Below are 20691 nucleotides of genomic sequence, written 5' to 3'. Positions count from 1 at the left end.
CCACCCATTCACAACTACTGAGAAACTCTGGCTGTGGGGACAGAAATCTGTATTTTTACAACCCCCGTGATTCACATATTCCCTAGAATGGAGAACCACTGTGCCAGAGAGAAGCAGAGACTTTCAGGGCAGAAGAGTGAAGGGTCTGGGTATATCTGAGTGTGTGTTTCTATGTTGTGTGTGGAAAGGGTGGGGTGTATATAAGAAGAGCAATCAAAGAAGGCTTCCTGGATTGGGTGAACCCTGAGCTAAGTCTTAAAGGGACACTTTTTGACATGACAGAAGACCCTCTGTTTTACCCAAGGATCTACTGAAGTTTCCCTCATACAGTGCTGCCCCCTTTCTGATAGTCCTCCAGCATGATTTTAAACCTCCTGAGGGAAGGACCTTCTTGACTTGATTTCACTTTTTAAAAATAGGACCCAAAGCATCATGCTCAGTGCATAGGTGGTCAGCAAGTATTTATTGATTTGATTACCCAGAAACACATCCTGCAAGGCACGTCTGCCTCTGTTCTTTTCTTTTGGCCCACATGCCACTGAAGAATTGGTTTAGATGACTTGAAATGAAAATGGCTGGATTGAACTGAACAGATGTTTTGCTGTTGCAGAGAAATAATCTACCTACGGAGAACAATTTGGAGGTGTGGGTGTTACATGTTGTTCTTTAGGGTCCCCAGAGTCTAAATTACACATATTGACAAAACAACCTTATAGTGCAAGTGATTTTTTATTGTTATGTAATAATATAGAGTGTAATTAGCTTGTACAAATGATAGTAATTCTTATGCCTATATAGTGCTTTCTGCTTTACAAAACACATTCATTCACCCTTTAACTCACCCGATCCCCGCAACTTTGCAGAGCAGACATGGCAGATATTATTAGGATCCTTATTTCTCAGGTGAGGGGAAGCTATGGGTGGGACTGGTATAACCTCACTTCTGTTGTGCGCTGTTGGCCACAGCAATCACAGACAAGCCCAGCTTCAAGAGGAGGGGAGATAAAATCCGACATCTCATGGGAGGCTGTCCAAGAAGTTGCACTAACTTTAATCCACTACAGTGACCTTGGTACTTAACCTCTCTGAGCCTCAGTACCATTTGTTAAATGCAGATAATATTGACATCATAAGGGTCATAGTAGGTACCCAGATAATGGCAATTATTATCAGTAACCATGGGGAAATAATTTGATTCACTTTCAGAAGAGAATAACTGATCATAATATATGGCTACATGGAAAGACAGACAATAAAAGTAAGAAGGCAAGGCTTAAGTAAGAGCTTTGACTGCCAAGGTCTTAAACACTATGATCTAATATGCAGGGGCTTGTTTTCCCTTTAAAACTAACACTCATAAGGCATTAATAATATGCCAAACACTGTTTTAGGTTCTTATATTTATTGATTTACTTGGCCTTCACAATAAACCTCTGAGGTTGTTGGGATTGTTGTCATTCCCATTTCACAGCTGGGTAAACTGAGGCATCAGGAGGTTGAAGAACTTGATTAAGTGAATGGTAGAAGTAGAGTTTGGCGCGTTTATCCAGATGCTGTGTTCTTTACTCTCATATTCTGCTACCTTTCAGGTACGATACCTGTACATCAAGTCACTCCTTCCTTTGTAGGGCAGGGGTACTTATCTTGAAAACAAATAACCCAATCATAATTTGTACAAGGTTTAAAAATAGAGTAAGTTTGGACTCCCCGGGGAAATGCTAAACAAATTTAAAAATTGAGAATTTGGGGAAAGCAGGAGATCAGCTATCTGCTCAGGGTCCTTGTGGACCTCTGCCAGGAGCTCCTTACTGCTTTCTAAGAGGTAATTAATTGCCTTTTTTCTGGAAAACCTCCTCTGGTACTAGAGCTAACAATGGACATAGAATATTGAACAGTTCTCTCTGTGAAACCCTGAGAATTGGTGTTCTTCATCTACTTTTAAGTATACATTTGTCAGCTTCCAGAATTATAGACATCCTTGAAAGGTTTTCCTAATATTTTCTCCCCATGGGGTGAGGAGCATTGAGATGGGGAGGCAGTTGAGTTATTCATTAACTCTGTTTATGGACCTTTGGTATTCAGCAAGTCGCCGGCAAAAACTGGGAAAGATCAACATGTCCAGAGAATCAGTATTCTAAAAGGGCACTTGTCAAGTGGCATTTCTAGTTTGCTGCCTGAATTTTCAGAAGAGACAACTGAGTTAATTAATTAAATAAAATAGAATACCTCATTCATAGGTACTGATTGGTAGTGACGAAGGCTACACATCTAATAAGGACTAAGTCAAACTGACCAGAAAAGAAATTGGCAACATCCTAAATTGTGGATCTGTTTTAGTTCTTTGAGTTGTGCTAACTATTAGTTAATTTTAATAGACTTCGTGTTTTGGTTGTATGCATCAGCAGGTGAATGTATTTAGTGGAACTTGAGTGAAATGCTAGATTTGCTAAATGGAAACATGGGTCATTTATTTATTGCCTCTGAAGAACCCACCACTTAAAGCAAGACTGTGTGAAAAGAATAGTCAATAGAATTGCACTTCCAGAAATGCCAAATATCTTCACCCCTAAAGACAGTCTGTGTTTTGCCTTACTTGTGCCATCTATGTAGTCACTATGATGGCAAACGTATGCACAGTAAGTAACCTCTATGCTGGTCTCCTGACCTTCAAACCCCTGTGTTATGAAAGGAGGCAGATGGCATAAAGCTATAATAAGGTACTTGGGTAAGAAATCTATGTGAAAAGAGTAGTAAATTATCTCCCAAAGACAAACAGCTAGCTACACCAGTGAGCAAAAAGGCAATGCGATTTGGAAAGGACAACTTACAGAGGATGTGACTGAGTGGACAAAAGAACAAGAAGCTAGTGACAAGGGGGTTGTAGATACAGCTCTGCCAATATGTAGCTATGTGACCTTGGAAAAGTTCATATACGGAGCTGGTTGGACTTGAAAATCTCTTAGGGGCTTTTTGTCTCTCATAATGCCATCATTTTGAGTCCTAGCAGCATGCTCCTGAGAGATTCTCATTAGCTACTCTGAATCCTTCCCAGATACAGCAGGAGTGGCTGGGGCTCTCCAGTGTCTCTGGTCTCCTTTGCATCTAGGCACAGAGCTAGACTTAATTTCTCAGTCTTTCCTTATAGAGCCATGGTTCTAAGTCCTGACCAATGGAACATGAAGGGGAAGTGATGTAAGGCCTCCAGGACTAATCCATGAAAACTTCCACTCCACTCCTTGCTGCCTTTCCCCATCATTTGGCTGAATGAAGAGCATCCTGAGGGCTTAGAGGAAGGCAGAGCCATAGAGGGAAGGAGTCTGGATCCCTGCATGACCTAAGGGAGCAGAGCTCTCTCCATCCCACTGACTTTAATTATATTGCACCATTAGCAAGAAATACTGTGTGGTGTGAACTCACTGATAATTTGGGGTTATGCATTATAACAATCAATATACCCTGATTAGTGTAAGGAGATGAGAAAAATCAATATTTCTCAATGCAGCTGTAATTACTGATAAGTTCCTTTCTTATAATAACATTATTTGTTATTAAATAAAATTTATTTAATACATTATCAGTTGTATTGGCTCAGCCAAAGTCACATAGCTAGTAACCCAAGAACCAAACCCAATGGTATTTATTTACTTTTCTAAGAACTAGACATGCTTCAACTCATTTAATCTTCAGAACAACTCTATCAGCTGGTCCTGTTATCCCCATTTTAGAGATAAGGGAACTAAAACACATACAGCTATATGGGCCAAAAGTCTATCTTATTAAGTCTTATGAAATTAGGCAGTTCTGCGTTGTTATTTCTGTCAATTTATAAATGAGGAATGTATCAATTAGGACACTTCTTACTGAGGACTGTAAGAAACCTGACTCATTGATTTAAGCCAAAATGGTAATGAAGGGTTCACATAACTAAAAAACCCCTAGAAGTTGCTCTCTCTGGCATCAGGCACTATTCAGGCCAGGACTTCAAAAGACATCACCAGGACCGGTCTTTCTCACATTGTTGGCTCACTTCTTTGGGTTGGCTTTTTTACAGAACTTCTTATGGGATCAATAAGAATGCTGGCAGCTCCAGACGTACATTTTCTTTCTTCCAAGTTGTGAGAAATAGAGAGCTTCTGATTTCTTTATAGTAAAAACAAAGGTCCTGCCTCTCATTGGACTGGGTCTTACACTCAATATTGAATTAATCACTGTAACTAAGGAATGCTAATACCCCAATTGGCCATGATGAGTCACTTGTCCCAACTCAGAGCCAGAGGTCTGAGCCATTTCTACCAGAAGTGCATGACTGATAATGTCGAGGGGTTTGGTTACAAGAGGAAAAGGTACTGATATTCCGAAAAGAGGGCATGGACACTGGACAGCCAAAATATAGTTAATAGTCTTGGTATGGAACCCAAGGACCAGAGAAGTTAAGGGACTTGCCTGAAGTCACACAGCGAATGTACTGGATGAAATCACCTATATTTAGTGTATCTATGTTATTCACCTTTACATCTTCACTACCTGGTACAGTGACACTGGCAAAGCCACTTTTTAAGTGAAGAAATGAATGAACATTATATGACAGAGAATAGAACCCATGTCTTCTGCCTCTACATCTTAGTACTTTTTCCATGGGGTATCTGCAGAGACAGCAAAGAGCTCCTTACACTGTTGGAAGATTAATAAGCAATTGCTGTTTGCTGTAGGAAGTGGCTTTGAGTTTCTCAAGGGAAATGCTGCTCTGAATGTTGGGACAGCATTGGCTTTCGCTCCCCTGGATGTACTTCTCGCCACTTCTTGATTAAGTCTCTCTGCAAAAATAGGGAATTCAGTAAAATGTTGGCATTGCTGACTAGTCCTGTCTGCCATGATGTGAAACAGACAGATCCTTCTTTGAAGAGTCACTCCATGGCTGGTAGTATTGGAACTGAAAATCTGATGCAGTGTGAACCACTATACTTGGGAACCTCAATCAAATTTGTGATGATGGGAATAGATTTACATTTACAGCTTTCAAGTACAAAGCAGCATTAATGCACTCGTGTTGAACTAACATTATGCCTGGGGTTTAATTTCCAAGTGAGATTTTGCCACACAATTATTTTCTCAGAAGCTGTTATGTAGAAATTAAGGAAGAGGTAATTTTGAATGTAATTTTGAATTTTTCTAGGACCTTGATCTTGCCTTTCTTGTGTGTCCCTATCTCTGTCATCAAAAGATGAGTAATTCTTCTACTGAACTTTTTTTTTTTTAACTTCTGAAGGCCATAAAGAGAACGGGACTATCTTAGACCCTGTCTGTGGCCAAGTCATGTCTAGTTAACCTCTGTATGTCTCTTATTTCCAATCCTTGCTCTGTTCCAATTCTAATTGCCTTCAACAGATCTTGTCATGGCTTATTTTGAGTTAACATAATAAAATCTTACTTCCCACTCATGTTGTAGGTCAGTATAGGTTGCAGGGGTGCTCTGCTCTGTATCGTCATTCAGGGATCCAGGCACCTTCCATTGTGTGAGTCCACCATTACTGAGGGCCTTATTCTCCTCTACATGTGGCAAGAAGATGGAAAGAGAAGAAGAGAGAGCCTGAGAATCTCACGGGAGGTTTTCAGGGGCCAGACCTGGAAGTAATGTGCTTCGTTCCCATCCTCCTTTATTAGAACTCAGTCATATGGGCTTCATGTAAAAGGAGGCTGGGAAGGGTAGTCTAGCTGTGTGCTCAGGGTCAAAGGAAGCATCTTCACCATGCTTGGTATATTGCAGTAATCATCAAACTTACTGGTCTCTTACTCTACGGTGTGGCCACACTGTCACAAGAGTTCTCTAAAACACATTTGTCTTCTTGTTGTTCCCCAGCTATTTCTCCATTTAAAATTACCTTATGCTTGTAAGAGAAAGCCCAAATTATCTAGCAAGGCACACAGAAGCCTTCTTAAGGAAGGCTTCTTGATCTTTCCCAGATTCTCCAGCCTACTTTATTTAAAAAAAATTGTTTTTAATGTTTATTTATTTATTTATTTATTTTTTGTTTACTTATTTTATTTACTTACTTATTTATTTTTTAATATATGAAATTTGTTGTCAAATTGGTTTCCATACAACACCCAGTGCTCATCCCAAAAGGTGCCCTCCTCAATACCCATCACCCACCCTCCCCTCCCTCCCACCCCCCATCAACCCTCAGTTTGTTCTCAGTTTTTAACAGTCTTTTATGCTTTGGCTCTCTCCCACTCTAACCTCTTTTTTTTTTTTTCCTTCCCCTCCCCCATGGGTTTCTGTTAAGTTTCTCAGGATCCACATAAGAGTGAAACCATATGGTATCTGTCTTTCTCTATATGGCTTATTTCACTTAGCATCACACTCTCCAGTTCCATCCACGTGGCTACAAAAGGCCATATTTCATTCTTTCTCATTGCCACGTAGTATTCCATTGTGTATATAAACCACAATTTCTTTATCCATTCATCAGTTGATGGACATTTAGGCTGTTTCCATAATTTGGCTATTGTTGAGAGTACTGCTATAAACATTGGGGTACAAGTGCCCCTATGCATCAGTACTAATGTTTATTTATTTTTGAGAGACAGAGACAGAGTGTGAGCGGGGTAGGGGCAGAGAGAGAGGGAGACACAGAATCCAAAGCAGGCTCCAGGCTCTGAGCTGTCAGTGCAGAGCCCGACACGGGGCTCGAACTCACAAGCTGTGAGGTCATGACCTGAATTGGAGTCAGACACTTAACCCTCTGAGCCACCCGGGCGCCCCTCCAGCCTACTTTCTCATAGAGCCCTCCCGCACACCTGCTGTTCATACCTCCTCTCAATTTCTTGTGGTTCCAGAAGAACTGCTTTTTCACTTTCTATGGTTGCACATGCTGCTTCCTACCTTAGGGTTGGGCTGATTAGTCATTAATAGACCTCATGTTTTGTTTGTATGTGTCAGCAGGTGCAGGTATTAATGGGGCTAGATTTCTTGGGTGAAATGCTAGATTTGCTGAATGGAAACATGTTTCATTTTCTCATTGCCACTGACGAACCCACAACTTAAAGCAAGAAGACATAAAAAAATAGTCTCTCTTTCCTGTCTGCAGGTTGAACGGCCATCTACCTCTTTTGAGATTCAGCTAAGTTTCTCTGTGAAGACTTTTACAATGTCCACTGTCCCTGGTAGAAGTGGCCACTCATGCCTTTGTTCTTCCCTTTGTTCATTGTGCTCTGTAAAGAACATCGTACTGTTTTGGGGGCATAACTGCATAATCCTAATAGTAAAGGAGTTAGCTTCTGAGTTTGAATTTGAATCTCAACTTCACTACATGCTAGAAAACTTGGGCAAGTTACTGTATGTTATTTGTCCAGAATATCTGTATGTTATTTGAAGCTTTTGTTTGCTCATATTAATAGAGATAACTATAATGCTTACTCTAGGATGATTGTACATGACACATAATAAACAATAAATGTTGGGTCTTAATATTGTCTTTGTTGTTCCATATCTTTCTCATGTTACAGATTCCAAGTGACTTGGAGACAGACACTGTATTTTCCTATTCATCCTTGATATATTCTAGCACTGTACTGTATGCTTAGAAAAGACTTTTGAATAAATGAATGAATTAATGAATGACTTATTGCCATTGTTCCAAAAAAACTACCTCTTAATTTTTAGGGAGAGAAAAAAATCTCTTCATAGTTTGGGCATGTACTTTGTCCTATGTCTGTCCCAAACTACTCCTTCCCTTTTCTTCTATCCTTTCTTCTTCCTATTATTGTCTCCAGATTCCATTCCTTTAAAAGACTCTTTTCTCTATGTCCCTTTGTCGCTGTGCCTTATTGGTTTTGAACTCACTGTAGTGATCCCTGGAATTCCATTCTAGTGTCTCTGAGAGCAAATCCTGTTCATCCTCAAGTCAGTTATCTTTTTTCTGGAGGTTTTCTCAAATTCCACTCCCGCTAGCCAAAAGTGGCTTTCAATGTTTTAATTTTACAGGTGCCACAAATGCAACAGCTACCATGCTTTGAGCATTTACCATATGCTAGGCAACAAGGTAAACATTTCATGATCTCTCCCTCCTCTGGCCCTTGTAACTTTCCTTTCATCTTACATCTATTTATGCCTTTGTCTATTTCTACCATTAGCATATAGGCTCCTAAAGGACAGGAGTCAAGTGTGAGTTGTAATTTTATTCTCCGTGATATCTTATACTTAGTGTATTCAATAGCTAAATGAAAGACAAAGATGCAGAGAGTAAATCATTACTTCCTTTTTACTGAGAATGGTGTTTACTCCTATATTGGAAGAATTAGAATGATAAAAGAAGAAAAGGATCTTTGACTAGTGTGGACCACAGGTTGGACAGCATTCTAGGCTGTGTTTGGACAATTATCAGGCCAGTATTTGAGTTCAGTATAATTTTCGGATTCCATTTAGCCCCAGTCAGATCCTCAGGGTTCTGTTTGCACCAACACCACGCCTAGAGTGATGCTGTGGAATGTGGAGGTGGATGCGTGGAGTTGGAATTATTCAGCTTGAGGAATGAAGGGTTGCAGGAAGAAGATACCCAGAATCTACACCTGGACTTTCAGCATAGGAAATTTAGTTAGCCATCAGCAGTAGATTTAATGCTCCAATGCAATGAAGATGGCGAAGTATTTAATACAGTTGCAGATTTAAATAGTTAGGTACATTTGACTAATCTCCAGCTTCTGTTCTGGCAGCAAATTCCTTATTAAAATGTCTTCCCTTTGCTCATTTATTATAACGAGTGGAAGCAGACTCCTTGGGTTTGGTTCTTGGGTTACTAGCTATGTGACTTTGGCTGAGATACTTTATACCTCTTTGCTACTCAGTTTTCCCATTTGTAAATAGAGATAATAAGCATTTAGCTGGTAGGGTTGTGAGGATTAAAGGAGATGAAGTTGTTGAAAATCACGCTGACATAGAGCAAATGCATAATAAAGGCTAGCTACCCATTTTTAAAATCATTTTAATTGTGGTAAAATACGAATAACACAGGGCGTACCATTTTAATCATTTTTAAGTGTGCAGTTCAATAGCATTAAGTTCATTCACATTCTTTTGCTTTCATTACCACCATCCATCCACAGAGCTCTTTTCATTTGGCAAAACAATCTCTGTACTCATTAAATAGCAGCACCCCATTCCCCCACCCCAGCCCCTGGCAACCATCACCCTACTTCGTCTTTTGATGAGTTTGACTACTCTAGGTACCTCATTTGTCCTTAGTAATGATTTTTAAGAGTCAGAAGACCTAAGTGCAGGCTTAGCTCTTCCTCTTCCTAGCTGTGTGTCCTTGGAAAAGAAACCTCCCCTTAGGTGCCTGAGGTCTTTTATCTCTGAAATTGGAATATTTATACCCTTTCTCAGCTGGTCCTGAAAACTAAAGAGGATGAGGCACAGAATGCTATGTATTCTCCACAGTATTATTTTTTTCTAACACATTAAAAGGTGCTCACGTGTGCATCCATTCACTCCTCTGTCCATCAAAACATCTGTTTGTTTGATAAACTTTACTGAGTTCCCGTTGTGTGCTAGTTTCTGTGATAACCCCCTGGGGAGCTGCAAAGGTTAAACAGGCATAGTCTCTGCTCCCAAGGACCTTATGAGTGAATTAGGAGGCAGAAGGTGTAGTAGGTGCTACATGCACAGAACCAAGTTCTCAGTACAGTGATGACTCAAGGGGGACACGAACTTTTCATGAGGTGGTCCCTCAACTGGGAAGCACAGTGCTGGAAAGAGCAGTGTGGTGGGCTCCAGGACACCTGTGTTCCCCAGTTTCACTGTTAGTTGGTTCAGGTGACCTTGGACAATGCTGTTCCCCTCTGTGGTCCTCTGCTTGTGCTCAGGGAATGGTTTTCCAGTTGAGCTCTGCATGATGCTAGAATTCTGTGGTCCAGGATCCTTTTTGCCGTCACTCGGCTTTCATCTGTTTTCATTATTAGGGTTCTAAGTTTCTCAAAAGGGAAAATGTTCCATTATTTCAAAAAGTTTGCAGTTAGAAGTGGAACCACGTGCAAACTACCTAGTCTTTCTACCTCAGTTTCCCCTCCTGTAAAACGGAGGTTGTAATAGTACTTTCCTTAAGGGAGTTTTTTGGAGGATTCAATGTGCTCATAATCAGTAAGTCCTCAATAAACATTAGCCGATGTTATTAGTATCATTATTATATGGAAAACACTAAATAAGAGTATCTCTTAGTTCCCTCCCATGATGATTCGTGTCCTGGATTGTCTTCCTTGTATCCCATGTTTCTGTTTGCTTTCTGGCATCAGACTCCTTGAGTTCCTTCTCATGTTTCATGTTTCATATACACTCAGTCCTTGGGCTCCTGCCTCCCCATACTTCTGTGGGCTATTGCTTATACACTGGCATGGGGACTATGGGGCTTGGGTATCATGTGTTTCTTCTCTCAGTCTGTGCAGTGAGTCGATTTTCCTTTCCTCCCCATCCCTTGGCCTCATCAGCTGGAACACAGTCCTCAGCCTTGGAATAGTCAACTTGCTCAGTAAGTGAACTAATTACACTGGCTGTGCTTGTCTTTTGTTCCCTGATCCTGCCAGTTTGCTATATATAGCATTTCTGAAGATGTTTGCTAGCAGTGTCCCTTTTAATCCAGCTTCAAAGATATGATGTTAAGGGTGAGAACTATGAGAAAGCAACAGAGACTGCTAGTTCCCAGTCACTTTTGGGGCAAAAGGGCTACACTTTATTTATTTATTTATTTATTTATTTATTTATTTTTATTTAACGTAATATTTTCCCAACAATGAGGCAATGGATGGTAATTAGGGTAATTAGGGTCTTTCGGGTTGGAGTGGTTTATGAAAGAAAGAGGAAGGAGGGATAGAAAGAAGGAAGGGAGGGAGGAAAGAAAGGAAAAGAGTGTGTGTGAGTGGGCGAGAGAGAGCGAGAGACAGGATCTGAGAATTATGTCTCACTGTCAGCCAGGAAAGAAGACAGAGCGGAGCCTATCTGACATCACAAATTAGGGCAGGCGTGACAGGCTGGACCAGATGCCTGGATGGACAGGTGAGTTGGTGGGAGCAGGTACTGTCAGGTGTCAGGAGCCACTTAGTAGCCCCTGGAAACATGGGGTAGATGTGGTGCAGCCTGTCAGGGGTTTCTCTCCCTCCTTGACTCCGCATAAGAACAGTAGCATTGTCTTTCTTTTATCCAGCATATGTTAAGATGGAAAGATCACAGGGCGCCAGGGGGGCTCAATTGCTTGAGCATCTGACTTTGGCTCAGGTCACGATCTCGCAGTTCATGAGTTCGAGCCCCACGCTGGGCTGTGTGCTGACAGCTTGGAGTCTGGAGCCTGCTTCGGATTCTGTGTTTCCCTCTTTCTGGCTCTCCCCTGCTCACACTCTGTTTCTCTCTGTCTCAAAAATAAACATTAAAGAAACATTAAAAAAATAAATATTATGGGGGTTAGAGTCCTATGCACTGGGTTGACATTCTAGATCCAGTGGTCCTCAGATTGTAGGGTGCCTGAAAATCATCTGGGGAGCTTAATAAAATGTCCTACTCTCAGGTATTCTAATTTAGGAATATCTCTCCTGGGTCCTCAAAAGCAAAGCCTGGGGCAAAAACTTGTATCCTACTACTTAATTTGGAACTAGAATTCTAGAAAAGTACCAGGAGAGCAACGGGAGTGAGAAGCAGAAGGTAGGAGTACCAGGACAAGGATGTGTTATTGATCCGTCAGGTGAAACCAGTTCCTCACAATTTTGTCTTCCAGTAGCTTATGGACCCACCATGTCTCAGGATGGTCAGACCAGAGGGAGGAACAGGGAAGAATTGCTCTACTGTCTCCAATTCCCGTAGGTTAAAGTCTTGACTCATGGAGCATGAACTCTCTTGTACTTGCAGATTCAAAATGCCTGGGTGACAAGTGGATCTTGTGAAGTCTTATGCCTCATCCAGGGCAGAACATGGGAGATGAAGACACAGGCCATTGGCATAATCAAAGTGTTGTCAGATTACACTCACAGGAAGTCAGTAGGGGCATGGGAGAGTCGGTGTTTACAGAGATGCCTGGGGTGGAACAGAGGAGAGGCAAAGCCAAATATATCTTTAGTGATGCATACAAGGTATCTGGTGTAAACCCTAAATGATACCGATCAGAGTGGTCTAAGGAACATATTCTGAGAAACCTTATCCTAGACTGAGTGATGTAGGGCAAACCACTTAACCCCTGTTCCTGTCAGTTTCTTCATTTGTAAAATGGAGAGAGGGACATTTAAACCCACTTTCCTAAAGATAAAACTAAATAAACCTCATGGGAAAACTGCTTAAGTGATAGCTAACCATACAAATCTGTACCATTATTTTGCAATGGAACATCTGAAGTATGACCAAGAATAAAAATATCCTTTTCCTCTCTTTCAGTAACACTCCCAGAATGTGCTTGTGGTTGATATACTTGGACAGTGTAATTAAGCAAATATGATAAAGTTGAATTCTGTAGAAGCCAAGCAAGCAATTCATTCAATATTTAACAAATTTTAGTGATTAATTTTGTGTTAAAATGCTGGGAGGTGCAAAGGCAAATAAAATAGTGCTCCATGGACATGTAAAAAAAAACCAATGAGCAATTTGGGAATTGTACTTCTGTTTACCCTTCTAATTATAAGGCTAATTAAACCCTGATTAGTGGTCCTAGTGTATAAATACTTTTGCTGTGCTTGGTTCCCTTGTGGAACATTCAAGACCCATGAAATTCAGGTATACAAGCAAACTTCCATTTACTGAAAGCTCAGCTACCTTCAGCTCTGGTCCTACATGTGCATACAGGGAAAAACAAAAGTGAATTAACACTTTTGATGGTGACAGGTATATATGACCACCACCTGTAATTTTTAACATGTTAATGAGATAATTGAATAATTTCAAGTTGTTCAGGTACCATGGCTTGATTGTTCGTTTATTTTTGGACTGTGGTATTTCCACTGAAGAGACTGTTTTGTCTTTGGGCCATTGAATCTTCTAGTAATGCATCAAATCCTAGATCCATGATATGGAATCATGGGATCTTAGCATCAGACAGGCCTTTGGGGTTCTCTGGTTTTACTCCTATTCAAAGCAAAAATGTTCTATTTCTTATGAATGCTCACTTTATCCTTGAATATTTACATTATTGAGAAACCCAGTACATGAAGACTCAGCCCCTTATGTTTGAGGACAATTGTCATTAATAGAGAGATTCTTATAAGTTTTACATATTGGTCCAAAGTGCAGCCTCTGGATCAACAAGTCATATGTTGAATCCATTCTCTAGCAAACTTTTTTCTGTGAAAGACCATATAACAAATATTTTAGGCTTTCCAGGCAGTCACATGTAGTCTCTGTTGCATATGTGTGTGTGTGTGTGTGTGTGTGTGTGTGTGTGTATTCTGTTTTACTTTACAAACTTTGAAAATATAAAATCCATTGTTATCTCACAGGTCATAAAAATTTAAAAAAAAGTCTAGCTGGATTTGGCCTGTGAGCCCTTGATCTATATGTCTACTAAAGAAGGGTTAATACCTATTCTTCTCAAACTAGTCCAGGAAATAGAAGAGGAAAGAAAGATTCCAAATTCATTTTATGAAGCCAGCATTATCCTGATACAAAAACCAGGAAAAAACACAATAAAAAAAAGACAACTTTAGGCCAATATCTCTGATGAACATAAATGCAAAAATCCTCAACAAAATACTAGCAAACCGAATCCAATAATACATTTAAAAAATCATTCATCACAATCAAGTGGGATTTATTCCAGGGATGCAAATATGATTCAATATTCTTAAACCAATCAATGTATACATCATATCAACAAGAAAAAGGATAAACACTATATGATCATCTTAGTAGTACAGAAAAATAATTTGACAAATACAACATCCAATCATGATAAAAATTCTCAACAAAGTAGGTTTAGAGGGAACAATACTGAACATAATAAAGGCTGTATATGAAAAACCCACAGCTGACATCATGCTCAATGGTAAAAAATTGAAAGCTTTTCCTAGAAGATAATGAATAAGACTGCATTTATTCAACATAGTACTGAAAACCCTCGCCACAGCAATTAGACAAGGAAAATAAATAAAAAGCATCCAAATTGGTAAATAAAAAGTAAAAGTTTCACTATTTGCAGATGATATAATACTATATGTGGAAAGCCATAAAGACTCCACCAAAAAACTACTAGAACTGATAAACAAATTCAGTGAAGTTGCAGGATAGAAGTTAAAATACAGAAATACGTTCCATTTCTATGCACTGATAATGAAAGAGAAATTAAGAAAACAACCCTATTTCTAATTGCAAAAATAACAAATACCTAGGGATAAACTTTACCAAGGAGGTGAAAGACCTGTACTCTGAAAACTATAAAACATTGATGAAAGAAGATGAAGATGACAGAAACAAATGGAAAGCTACTCCATGATCATGGACTGGTAGAAACAATATTGTTAAAATGTTCATACTACTCAAAGCAATTTACAGATTTAATGTGATCCCTATCAAAATACTAACAACATTTTTCACAGAACTAGAACAAATAATCCTAAAATGTAGATGGAGCCACAAAAGATTCCAAATAACAAAAGCAATCTTGAGAAAGAAGAAAGCAGGAGGTATCACAATTCCAGATTTCAACATATACTACAAAGCTGTAGTAATCCAAACAGTATGGTACTGGCACAAAAGCAGAGACATAGATCAATAAGACAGAGAGTCCAGAAATAAACCCACACTTTTATGGCCAATCAATTTACAATAAAGGAGGCAAGAATATTCACTGGGAAAAAGACAGACTCTTCAACAAATGGTGATAGGAAAATTGGATAGCTACATACAAAAGAATGGAATTTGACCACTTTCTTAAACCATACACAAAAAATAAATTCAAAATGGATTAAAGACCTAAATGTGAGACCTGAAACCATAAAAATTTTAGAAGAAAACATAAGCAATAGTTTCTTTGATATTGACCATAGAAACAGTTTTTTTCTGGATATGTCCCCGCTGCAAGGGAAACAAGAGAAAAATTAAAATATTGCAACTACACCAACATTAAATTAATAGCTTCTGCACAGTGAAGGAAATCAAACAAACAAAAAGCAACCTACTGAATGGGAGAAGATAATTGCAAATGATATATCGGGTAAGGGGTTAAAATCTAAAATATATAAAGAACTTACACAACTCAACACCAAAAAACCCAAATAATCCAGTTAAAATGGGCAGAGGTCCTAAATAGACATTTTTCAAAGACGACATACAGATGGCCAACAGACACATGAAAGGATGTTCAATATCACTAGTTATCAGGGAAATGCAAATTAAAACCACAATGAGATATGACTTTACACCTGTCACAATTGCTAAAAAAAAACAAAAACAAAACAAAACAAAAAAAAAACAAACCAAGAAATAAAAAGTGTTGGCAGGGTTGTGGAGGAAAAGAAACCTTTGTGCACTGTTGATGGGAATGCAAACTGGTGCAGCCAATGTGGAAAACAATATGGACGTTCTTCAAAAAATTAAAAACAAAATTACCATATGATCCATTAATTACACTACTGGGTATTTACCCAAAGACAATGAAAACACTAATTCAAAAATATATATGCACTCCTATGTTTATTGCAGCATTATTTACAATAATCAACATATGGAAGCAACCTAAGTGTCCACCAATAGATGGATGGAGGGACTCAGCCATATAAAAATAATGTAGTCATGCCATTTGCAACAACATGGATGGAACTGGAGTATAATGTTAAGTGAGTCAGTCAAAGAAAGACAAATACCATGATTTCATTCATGTGTGGAATTTAAGAAACAAAAGAACAAAGAAAAAAAGATACAAACAAAAAACAGACTCTTAAATACAAAGAGCAAACTGGTGGTTGCCAGAGGGGAGGTGGGGGGGGGGGATGGGAAAAATAGATAAAGGGGATTAAGGGTGGATTTATCTTGATGAACGTTGAGAAATGTATAGAATTATTGAATCATACTGTACACTTGAAACTAATATAACTGTATATTAATCATATTTGAATAAATTTTTTTTTAAAGAACAAGTCTCTGCCACTGAGATTGCCAAAAGATTTGTCTCCCTTTGTGGCCATTGCCTCATATTGCTCTTTGTCTGTATAGACATCTAGTGTGACTGTGTATAAATGGAGGAAATTACGTCACATGATTGTGCCCTTGCTATAAAAGAGTACAGGAAATGAGATTTTTGCTTGTAGATCAGAATGCAAGCTGGAAGGGGTTTAGATGGTTGCTTAAGCCTTCCCTTACCAAGAGCTCTTATCTTTCTATAATACAAGAGCTTCCCCCATCTCTTGGAGGATGGCCTAGTCTAGGTGCTGTGAACACTGCCAGCTGGGAAAGGGAGAGGTGCAGCTGGCTTGGTCTGAGCTTCCAGGAGATTGAAGTTCCAGCATGAAGTCACTTTGCAAGAAGTATTGGCAGAGGGAAACCATACAGTAGAGATTCAAATTCTTCAACAAGGCTGTGGTAGGCCTCAGGAAGCAGCAGGAAACAAAACCTTATAGCCTGGCCAGTTGCCCAATTAGAAGAGCATCCCAGGCTCCTGAATCCTCAGTAGGGCTTCAGTCTAGAAGAATTCAATCTGTGTGACCTCCATATTATATGGTAGCAGGATGCTTGCCCAGCATATATTTACTGCAGGCGCTCAAGTCAGGAAAATACAGCTTGGGGTTTCATTTATGTGTTTCCTCAACACAACTGGAAACTACAGATCTCTGCAGGTAATGAGTTTATAAACCCATGGCACTTGATCCATCCTTCTCTTCTGGTTCCCTCCCATTTTTGAGACCAGTATGATGGGTTAAGTCTGAGACTGATGAGTTGGACCAGAACTGGAATATGGTGATGAGGTAGAAATTCTCATCAAACGAGCAAGTTTCTCCTACATTATAACCAGGGAGTAGAAAAGATAACGGACTTTTTTTTTTTTTAAATCAGAATATGGAATAAGAGGATTTATCCATCTGAGAAGGCAATAAGGAGCCGTTTCCATTCCTTAGTGTAACAGGCTGATTTGAGTGCTGTCTGCTTTTCTTCATGCTAAACATGACCAATCTCTTTGACTGTTCCCATAGACACAGCCTCAGTCATATTATCTTCTCTGTGTCCCCATGCCTGAGCTGTTAAAGACTCAACCAATGTAGCCTTCAGAGAGGCAAAATGCATTCTGACTTAGAGTAAAAGGCTTTTCATTTATTCTTTGAGATCTATTATGCATAATAACAAAGAGCAACTTTGACTTATTTCTAAATGTCAGCTAGCAAAACATCTGCTAGCCAGAGAAAACATGGCCTTCCCCAGAACATGAGCTCACCTTAGCACCTGCTGTGAACAACTAGTGATTTCTTAGAATTCATGCTCCAGCCAGTTGGAATGAGCATCAAATTGGATTAAAAACAGAGCATTGTTTTTAGCTGATGTTCCTGTGTTTCAAGTGGTTTATATCAAGTAGCTTTTCCATGTATTTGGATGGTGGACTTAGAGACCAGGAAGCCCTTGTTGTTGTTTTTTGGTTTTTTTATTTTTCCCATTTTGTTTGTTGTTATTATCACTCAAAATAAGAAACTTGAATCAGAGACAGAGTGTTCTATTTGGAAGGTTTTGATCCAGCATTCAGAGGCCTGAATTTTGAGTCCGAACTCTTGGGAATGCTTCTCCATATAATATTTAATCAATTCTGAGATTAGTTTATATGGGAAAAGAACATGTTACATTTTTTAAAAAATGTTTATATTTTGAGAGAGAGAGAGAGAGAGAGAGCGTGAGAGCGGAAGAGGGACAGAGAGAGGGAGAGAGAGAATCCCAATCTCAAGCAGGCTCTGTGCTCAGTGTACCCGTCGCGGGGATATATCTCACGACAGTGAGATTACAACCTGAGCCAATATCAAGAGTCGGATGCTTAACCAACTGAGCCACCCAGGTGCCCCACATATTACATTAAAAAAAATTATTTATTTTTAATAAAACTAATGTTGGTGAATGTGACTTATATCTATAGACAAGTGGGTTTCTTCATAATGAATTACTGAATAAGACAGACTTTCCCTTTATAATCCTAGCAGTACCAGGACAGGGCAGGTCTTTCCTACTCCTGTAAGAGCAAAGACTCTCCCTACAAAACTTATGGGGTGGTTTTACAATGGTAGAGCAAACTGGAAGGTAGTATCACTGTTACTAGAGGAGGCTAGACTGATTTGGAGCAGTGTGCATATCCAAGGGCATTGTTAAAACAATAGCAGTTTCAGTGGCAAACATTTAGAAAGCCAATTTGCAATACTGGTTGTGGCAAGCCATAGGTCAAAGGATGAGCCAGACATTTAATGGGAAGTTCTGGGGAATGACATAGCCATAATGGACCTTGATAAGCTGCCACATGTCCCTGTTGTTCTGGAAGGCTATCCATACATGTATGACTGTATACATACTCAGAAGACACTAGAGAGGGCCCTAACTAACCATTCATCCATGGATGAATATGAGGCAGAGCGAACACACAGAGGAGATGCAAGAAAACCCATCAAAATGCAAACAGATTTCAGGGCATTAGGTGGCTCAATTGTTAAGCATCCAACTCTTGATTTCAGCTCAGGTCATGATCTCATGGTTCATGAGTTTGAGCCCCACATGAGGCTCTGCACTGACAGCAGGGAGCCTGCTTGGGGTTCTCTGTCTCCCTCTCTCTCTGCCCCTCCCCTGCTCTCCCTTACTCTCGAAAATAAATAAATAAACATTAAAAAAAATGTAAACAGATTTGTATACTACTTGAATTTTGAATGTGTTCTCCAATCCACAGAAAGATCCATTGGCAAAGGACAAAAATCTTTTTTTAATTATTATTTTTTTTAATTCTAGCATAATTCTGATTCAGGGTTATACTGGTTTCAGGTGCACAATGTAATGATTCAAAAATTCTATATATTTCTCAGGGCTCATCAAGATAAATGTACTCTTAATCTCTTTTATCTATTTCTCCCATCCCCATCCATCTCCCCTCTGGCAACTGCCAGTTTGTTCTCTCTATTTAAGAGTTTACTTTTGTTTTTTCTTGTCTGTTTTTCCTTTGTTCATTTTTTTTTTTTTTATGTTTACTTTTGAGAGAGAGAGAGGGAGAGAGAGAGCAAGCACAGGGTAAGGTAGGGGCAGAGAGAAGGAGAGACGAGAATCCCAACGAGGCTCCACACCATCAGTGCAGAGCCCAAAGCCGGGTTCAAACCCATGAACTGTGAGATCAGGACCTGAGTCAAGATCAAGAGTCAGACATTCAACCGACTGCACCACCCAGGTGCCCCTGTTTTGTGTCTTAAATTCCACATATGAGTGAAATCATACAGAATTTGTCTTTCTCTGGCTGACTTATTGCACTTAGAATTATATCGTCTAGTTCCATTCATGTCGTTGCAAATGGAAAAATTTCAGTCTTTTTTTACGGCTGAGTAGTATCCCATTGTATATGCATACCACATCTACTTTATTCATCCATCTATCATTAGACACATGGGTTGCTGCTCTATCTTGGCTATTGTAAATAATACAGAAGTAAACATAGAGGTGCGTTATATTTTTAGTGTTTTCATTTTCTTTGGGTAAATACCTAGCAGTGAAATTACTGGATCATTTGATAATTTCATTTTTAATTTTTTGAGGAACATTCATACTGTTTTGACATTGGCTGCACCAGTTTGCATTTGACAGAGGGCAGAAGTCTTACTGAATCATGATATTTAAATACGACTTTTGACCAATCACTGGCTGATCTCTAAGCTATGCCAACTGGGGCAAGCTCTAGCAAGCTAGCCTGGGTTGGAAATGGAAATGGAAATAAAAGAAAAATCAAGAAGAAACATTAGCAGGTGCACAATTTGGGGGAGACAAATTCTGTAGAATTAGTCCAGTAAAATCACTAAACAAATAAACACAACAAAAACCCTGGCAACAAAACAACCTCTGGGGGTAATTGGAATCAAGAATAACATTCATCCAATTTGAACAGAGAGAAAAATGAAGGGAAAAGAACAATGCCTCAGAGACCGGTGGATGACTATTAAACACATTGATATGCATTTAATGGGAGTCCCAGAAAAAAGATGATAGATGGAAAGGGGAACAAAAAACATTTGAAGAAACCATAGCCAAAAACTTTCCAAATTTAGTTTAAAAAGTTATTCTGTACATCCAAGAACCTCAGTGAACTACCAGTAAGATACATACAAAGAAATCCATATCTAGACAAACCATGGTCAAATAGTTGAAAACCAAAGCCAGAGACAATTTAAGAGCAGCAAGAGTAAAACAACTCATTACATACTGAAGAATTATAGGAGGGTTTAGTAACTGACTTCTCATCAAAGACAATAGAGGCCAGGGGCAGTCTATTCAAAGCGCTAAAAGACAAAACCTATCAATAAAGAATTCTATATACAGCAAAATTGTTCTTCATAAAAGAAAGTGAAAGAAAGACATTCTCAGGTAAACAAAGGCTGAGAAAATTTATTGCCCCCACACTTACCTTAGAAGAAATAGTAAAGAAAATCCTTTGGATTAGGAAGAAATGACACCAGCTGATAACCTGAATTCACATGAAGAAACAGAGTACCTGTGATTAATTATGTAGGCAAATACAA

The sequence above is a fragment of the Panthera leo genome, chromosome C1 (assembly GCF_018350215.1).
Source record: "Panthera leo isolate Ple1 chromosome C1, P.leo_Ple1_pat1.1, whole genome shotgun sequence".
NCBI lineage: Eukaryota > Metazoa > Chordata > Mammalia > Carnivora > Felidae > Panthera > Panthera leo.
Note: the sequence above shows the minus strand (reverse complement) of the source record.